This window comes from Pseudophryne corroboree, chromosome 3 (genome assembly GCF_028390025.1).
Source record: "Pseudophryne corroboree isolate aPseCor3 chromosome 3, aPseCor3.hap2, whole genome shotgun sequence".
NCBI classification, from domain to species: domain Eukaryota; kingdom Metazoa; phylum Chordata; class Amphibia; order Anura; family Myobatrachidae; genus Pseudophryne; species Pseudophryne corroboree.
Window position 1 is genome coordinate 143,835,531 of NC_086446.1, and position 8,246 is coordinate 143,843,776.

At 35.1% G+C, this 8,246-nt stretch overlaps 1 non-coding gene across 1 annotated transcript; it reads right to left on the reverse strand.

The window, feature by feature from the left end:
* Nucleotides 1-359: 359 nt before the first annotated feature.
* Nucleotides 360-433, reverse strand: TRNAS-ACU (transfer RNA serine (anticodon ACU)). The gene has a single exon. It is a non-coding gene; the product is annotated as a tRNA-Ser (tRNA).
* Nucleotides 434-8,246: the final 7,813 nt, after the last annotated feature.

Sequence of the window (8,246 nt, forward strand, 5' to 3'; positions counted from 1 at the left end):
CAACCCACTGCTAAATTGTGCTTCCTATCTGTTTTTATAAAATCACTGAATCAAATCTAACTCTGATTACATCAGAGAAGGCCAGGTACCCTACACCAGTGTTTCCCAACCACGGTCCTCAAGGCACACTAACAGTCCTGGTTTTAGTGATATCCAGGCTTGAACACAGGTGACTTAATTAGTAGCTCAGTTATTTTGAATTAACCATCTGTGCTGAAGCCTGGATATCACTAAAACCTGCACTGTTGGTGTGCCTTGAGGACCGCGGTTGGGAATGCCTGCCCTACACCATAACAGGGGGTTTGAAATTTTGACTTGTCTACTTAAAGATCACCAAAATCTGATAACAAGGTCAATTACGTCCCTAGGTGGGATTGAACCACCAACCTTTTGGTTAGTAGCCAGACACACTAACCGATTGCGCCACAGAGACACTTTGCAAAAAGTACATACTGACAAAGGCTAATAAGCATACATCTAGAACGTTTCCTAGAAAAACTTTAAAAAGTCAATAATCTGGAGAGTTTTTGTAAGATGTTTCTTCCATCAACCAACGAAGAAACACATTGGTACTTTCCCATGATGAGTGAGTGCTTCAGGATCTCTTGCACTTACATGTGCAGCAGAGTACTGCAATGGAAGCATGCTGGGCCCATAACCCAGAGGTAGGCAGATTGAAACTATCCTTTGCTATATGCATTTTTTTTTTGTTAATTTAAGTAATCAAAACTGGGATTGATATTTTTGCTCTTTTATTTTTACTTAAAGTACAATAACTTTTACCATTTTAATTTGTTTTAATAGTATATTGACAGTATAGTTTTCTTTAAAAAATCCACTTAATTTTCTTTACCCTATTATTAAAATGGTAATTGACAAAAACAAACTACATTGTCACCAGAAGAGCAATACAAAATGTACAAGTGATATATTAAAATCATCTTTCCAGCTTGAATTTCAATGATGCATTGGGGGCAACGATTTTGTGAGAAACATCTTCACCCTTAAATAAAGATTTTCTTAATTCCTTACCTGTATGCTAATTAGATATCACCTTGTTTTCACATTAAACAGACTTCTACATGAGAAAGCAGCAAGGATGCAGTGGCGTTAATGTTTCCTGGTGTCAACCTGTATTATTTCAGTAGACATTGAAATGAGGATGCATCTTGCTGCCTTTCCAATGAAGCAAGTTTAATTTAGTAATAGGTTAATAAACCATCCCTACAAAGGTGTTAATCAGAGACTTGGCTTTGTGGACACTTTTCAGAGAACAAATTTGTTAGCATAAAAATAAAGCCAGAAAATGAAGAGCTGTTTAATCACTCAATTGGATTTTTTTTGCCAGCATATTTCTTTTTCTCTGCAACCCACTGCTAAATTGTGCTTCCTATCTGTTTTTATAAAATCAATGAATCAAATCTAACTCTGATTACATCAGAGAAGGCCAGGTACCCTACACCATAACAGGGGGTTTGAAATTTTGACTTGTCTACTTAAAGATCACCAAAATCTGATAACAAGGTCAATTACGTCCTTGGGTGGGATTGAACCACCAACCTTTTGGTTAGTAGCCGGACACACTAACCGATTGCGCCACAGAGACACTTTGCAAAAACTACATACTGAGAAAGGCTAATAAGCATACATCTAGAACGTTTCCTAGAAAAACTTTAAAAAGTCAATAATCTGGAGAGTTTTTGTAAGATGTTTCTTCCATCAACCAACGAAGAAACACATTGGTACTTTCCCATGATGACTGAGTGCTTCAGGATCTCTTGCACTTACATGTGCAGCAGAGTACTGCAATGGAAGCATGCTGGGCCCATAACCCAGAGGTAGGCAGATTGAAACTATCCTTTGCTATATGCATTTTTTTTTGTTAATTTAAGTAATCAAAACTGGGATTGATATTTTTGCTCTTTTATTTTTACTTAAAGTACAATAACTTTTACCATTTTAATTTGTTTTAATAGTATATTGACAGTATAGTTTTCTTTAAAAAATCCACTTAATTTTCTTTACCCTATTATTAAAATGGTAATTGACAAAAACAAACTACATTGTCACCAGAAGAGCAATACAAAATGTACAAGTGATATATTAAAATCATCTTTCCAGCTTGAATTTCAATGATGCATTGGGGCAACGATTTTGTGAGAAACATTTTCACCCTTAAATAAAGATTTTCTTAATTCCTTACCTGTGTGCTAATTAGATATCACCTTGTTTTCACATTAAACAGACTTCCACATGAGAAAGCAGCAAGGATGCAGTGGCGTTAATGTTTCCTGGTGTCAACCTGTATTATTTCAGTAGACATTGAAATGAGGATGCATCTTGCTGCCTTTCCAATGAAGCAAGTTTAATTTAGTAATAGGTGAAAAACCATCCTTACAAAGGTGTTAATCAGAGACTTGGCTTTGTGGACACTTTTCAGAGAACAAATTTGTTAGCATAAAAATAAAGCCAGAAAATGAAGAGCTGTTTAATCACTCAATTGGATTTTTTTGCCAGCATATTTCTTTTTCTCTGCAACCCACTGCTAAATTGTGCTTCCTAGCTGTTTTTATAAAATCACTGAATCAAATCTAACTCTGATTACATCAGAGAAGGCCAGGTACCCTACACCATAAGAGGGGGTTTGAAATTTTGACTTGTCTACTTAAAGATCACCAAAATCTGATAACAAGGTCAATTACGTCCCTGGGTGGGATTGAACCACCAACCTTTTGGTTAATAGCCATACACACTAACTGATTGCGCCACAGTGACACTTTGCAAAAGTACATACTGACAAAGGCTAATAAGCATTCATCTAAAACGTTTCCTAGAAAAACTTTAAAAAGTCAATAATCTGGAGAGTTTTTGTAAGATGTTTCTTCCATCAACCAACGAAGAAACACATTGGTACTTTCCCAGGATGAGTGAGTGCTTCAGGTTCTATTGCACTTACATGTGCAGCAGAGTACAGCAATGGAAGCATGCTGGGCACATAACCCAGAGGTAGGCAGATTGAAACTATCCTCTGCTATATGCATTTTTTTTGTTAATTAAAGTAATCCAAAACTGGGATTGATATGTTGGCTCTTTTATTTTTACTTACAGTACAATAACTTTTACCATTTTAATTTGTTTTAATAGTATATTGACAGTATTGTTTTCTTTCAAAAATCCACTTAATTTTCTTTACCCTGTTATTAAAATGGTAATTGACAAAAACAAACTACATTGTCACCAGAAGAGCAATACAAAATGTACAAGTGATATATTAAAATCATCTTTCCAGCTTGAATTTCAATGATGCATTGGGGCAACGATTTTGTGAGAAACATTTTCACCCTTAAATAAAGATTTTCTTAATTCCTTACCTGTGTGCTAATTAGATATCACCTTGTTTTCACATTAAACAGACTTCCACATGAGAAAGCAGCAAGGATGCAGTGGCGTTAATGTTTCCTGGTGTCAACCTGTATTATTTCAGTAGACATTGAAATGAGGATGCATCTTGCTGCCTTTCCAATGAAGCAAGTTTAATTTAGTAATAGGTTAAAAACCATCCTTACAAAGGTGTTAATCAGAGACTTGGCTTTGTGGACACTTTTCAGAGAACAAATTTGTTAGCATAAAAATAAAGCCAGAAAATTAAGAGCTGTTTAATCACTCAATTGGATTTTTTTTGCCAGCATATTTCTTTTTCTCTGCAACCCACTGCTAAATTGTGCTTCCTAGCTGTTTTTATAAAATCACTGAATCAAATCTAACTCTGATTACATCAGAGAAGGCCAGGTACCCTACACCAGAACAGGGGGTTTGAAATTTTGACTTGTCTACTTAAAGATCACCAAAATCTGATAACAAGGTCAATTACATCCCTGGGTGGGATTGAACCACCAACCTTTTGGTTAATAGCCGGACATACTAACCGATTGCGCCACAGAGACACTTTGCAAAAAGTACGTACTGACAAAGTCTAATAAGCATACATCTAGAACGTTTCCTAGGAAAACTTTAAAAAGTCAATAATCTGGAGAGTTTTTGTAAGATGTTTCTTCCATCAACCAATGAAGAAACACATTGGTACTTTCATATGATGAGTGAGTGCTTTAGGATCTCTTGCACTTACATGTGCAGCAGAGTACTGCAATGGAAGCATGCTGGGCCCATAACCCAGAGGTAGGCAGATTAAAACTATCCTCTGCTATATGCATTTTTTTTTGTTAAAGTAATCCAAAACTGGGATTGATATTTTTGCTCTTTTATTTTTCATTAAAGTACAATAACTTTTACCATTTTAATTTGTTTTAATAGTATATTGAAAGTATTGTTTTCTTTTAAAAATCCACTTAATTTTCATTGGTTGATGGAAGAAACATCTTACAAAAACTCTCCAGATTATTGACTTTTTAAAGTTTTTCTAGGAAACGTTCTAGATGTATGCTTATTAGACTTTGTCAGTATGTACTTTTTGCAAAGTGTCTCTGTGGCGCAATTGGTTAGTGTTTCCAGCTACTAACCAAAAGGTTGGTGGTTCAATCCCAACCAGGGACGTAATTGACCTTGTTATCAGATTTTGGTGATCTTTAAGTAGACAAGTCAAAATTTCAAACCCCCTGTTATGGTGTAGGGTACCTGGCCTTCTCTGATGTAATCAGAGTTAGATTTGATTCAGTGATTTTATAAAAACAGCTAGGAAGCACAATTTAGCAGTGGGTTGCAGAGAAAAAGAAATATGCTGGCAAAAAAAATCCAATTGAGTGATTAAACAGCTCTTCATTTTCTGGCTTTATTTTTATGCTAACAAATTTGTTCTTTGAAAAGTGTCCACAAAGCCAAGTCTCTGATTAACACCTTTGTAGGGATGGTTTTTCACCTATTACTAAATTAAACTTGCTTCATTGGAAAGGCAGCAAGATGCATCCTCATTTCAATGTCTACTGAAATAATACAGGTTGACACCAGGAAACATTAACGCCACTGTATCCTTGCTGCTTTCTCATGTGGAAGTCTGTTTAATGTGAAAACAAGGTGATATCTAATTAGCACACAGGTAAGGAATTAAGAAAATCTTTATTTAAGGGTGAAGATGTTTCTCACAAAATCGTTGCCCCAATGCATCATTGAAATTCAAGCTGGAAAGATGATTTTAATATATCACTTGTACATTTTGTATTGATCTTCTGGTGACAATGTAGTTTGTTTTTGTCTATTACCATTTTAATAATAGGGTAAAGAAAATTAAGTGGATTTTTGAAAGAAAACAATACTGTCAATATACTATTAAAACAAATTAAAATGGTAAAAGTTATTGTACTTTAAGTAAAAATAAAAGAGCCAAAATATCAATCCCAGTTTTGGATTACTTTAATTAACAAAAAAAAATGCCTATAGCAGAGGATAGTTTCAATCTGCCTACCGCTGGGTTATGGGCCCAACATGCTTCCATTGCTGTACTCTGCTGCACATGTAAGTGCAAGAGATCCTGAAGCACTCACTCATCATGGGAAAGTACCAATGTGTTTCTTCGTTGGTTGATGGAAGAAACATCTTACAAAAACTCTCCAGATTATTGACTTTTTAAAGTTTTTCTAGGAAATGTTTTAGATGAATGCTTATTAGCCTTTGTCAGTATGGACTTTTGCAAAGTGTCTCTGTGGCGCAATCAGTTAGTGTGCACGGCTATTAACCAAAAGGTTGGTGGTTCAATCCCACCCAGGGACGTAATTGACCTTGTTATCAGATTTTGGTGATCTTTAAGTAGACAAGTCAAAATTTCAAACCCCCTGTTTTGGTGTAGGGTACCTGGCCTTCTCTGATGTGGTTAGATTTGATTCAGTGATTTTATAAAAACAGCTAGGAAGCACAATTTAGCAGTGGGTTGCAGAGAAAAAGAAATATGCTGGCAAAAAAATCCAATTGAGTGATTAAACAGCTCTTCATTTTCTGGCTTTATTTTTATGCTAACAAATTTGTTCTCTGAAAAGTGTCCACAAAGCCAAGTCTCTGATTAACACCTTTGTAAGGATGGTTTTTCACCTATTACTAAATTAAACTTGCTTCATTGGAAAGGCAGCAAGATGCATCCTCATTTCAATGTCTACTGAAATAATACAGGTTGACACCAGGAAACATTAACGCCACTGCATCCTTGCTGCTTTCTCATGTGGAAGTCTGTTTAATGTGAAAACAAGGTGATATCTAATTAGCACACAGGTAAGGAATTAAGAAAATCTTTATTTAAGGGTGAAAATGTTTCTCACAAAATCGTTGCCCCAATGCATCATTGAAATTCAAGCTGGAAAGATGATTTTAATATATCACTTGTACATTTTGTATTGCTCTTCTGGTGACAATGTAGTTTGTTTTTGTCAATTACCATTTTAATAATAGGGTAAAGAAAATTAAGTGGATTTTTAAAAGAAAACAATACTTTCAATATACTATTAAAACAAATTAAAATGGTAAAAGTTATTGTACTTTAATGAAAAATAAAATAGCAAAAATATCAATCCCAGTTTTGGATTACTTTAATTAACAAAAAAAATGCATATAGCAGAGGATAGTTTTAATCTGCCTACCTCTGGGTTATGGACCCAGCATGCTTCCATTGCAGTACTCTGCTGCACATGTAAGTGCAAAAGATCCTGAAGCACTCACTCATCATGGGAAAGTACCAATGTATTTCTTCATTGGTTGATGGAAGAAACATATTACAAAAACTCTCCAGATTATTGACTTTTTAAAGTTTTTCTAGGAAATGTTCTAGATGTATGTTTATTAGACTTTGTCAGTATGTACTTTTTGCAAAGTGTCTCTGTGGCGCAATCGGTTAGTGTGTCCGGCTACTAACCAAAAGGTTGGTGGTTCAATCCCAACCAGGGACGTAATTGACCTTGTTATCAGATTTTGGTGATTTTTAAGTAGACAAGTCAAAATTTCAAACCCCCTGTTATGGTGTAGGGTACCTGGCCTTCTCTGATGTAATCATAGTTAGATTTGATTCAGTGATTTTATAAAAACAGCTAGGAAGCACAATTTAGCAGTGGGTTGCAGAGAAAAAGAAATATGCTGGCAAAAAAATCCAATTGAGTGATTAAACAGCTCTTCATTTTCTGGCTTTATTTTTATGCTAACAAATTTGTTCTCTGAAAAGTGTCCACAAAGCCAAGTCTCTGATTAACACCTTTGTAAGGATGGTTTTTCACCTATTACTAAATTAAACTTGCTTCATTGGAAAGGCAGCAAGATGCATCCTCATTTCAATGTCTACTGAAATAATACAGGTTGACACCAGGAAACATTAACGCCACTGCATCCTTGCTGCTTTCTCATGTGGAAGTCTGTTTAATGTGAAAACAAGGTGATATCTAATTAGCACACAGGTAAGGAATTAAGAAAATCTTTATTTAAGGGTGAAAATGTTTCTCACAAAATCGTTGCCCCAATGCATCATTGAAATTCAAGCTGGAAAGATGATTTTAATATATCACTTGTACATTTTGTATTGCTCTTCTGGTGACAATGTAGTTTGTTTTTGTCAATTACCATTTTAATAATAGGGTAAAGAAAATTAAGTGGATTTTTTAAAGAAAACTATACTGTCAATATACTATTAAAACAAATTAAAATGGTAAAAGTTATTGTACTTTAAGTAAAAATAAAAGAGCAAAAATATCAATCCCAGTTTTGGATTACTTTAATTAACAAAAAAAAATGCATATAGCAGAGGATAGTTTCAATCTGCCTACCGCTGGGTTATGAGCCCAGCATGCTTCCATTGCTGTACTCTGCTGCACATGTAAGTGCAAGAGATCCTGAAGCACTCACTCATCATGGGAAAGTACCAATGTGTTTCTTCGTTGGTTGATGGAAGAAACATCTTACAAAAACTCTCCAGATTATTGACTTTTTAAAGTTTTTCTAGGAAACGTTTTAGATGACTGCTTATTAGCCTTTGTCAGTATGGACTTTTGCAAAGTGTCTCTGTGGCGCAATCAGTTAGTGTGCACGGCTATTAACCAAAAGGTTGGTGGTTCAATCCCACCCAGGGACGTAATTGACCTTGTTATCAGATTTTGGTGATCTTTAAGTAGACAAGTCAAAATTTCAAACCCCCTGTTCTGGTGTAGGGTACCTGGCCTTCTCTGATGTAATCAGAGTTAGATTTGATTCAGTGATTTTATAAAAACAGCTAGGAAGCACAATTTAGCAGTGGGTTGCAGAGAAAAAGAAATATGCTGGCAAAA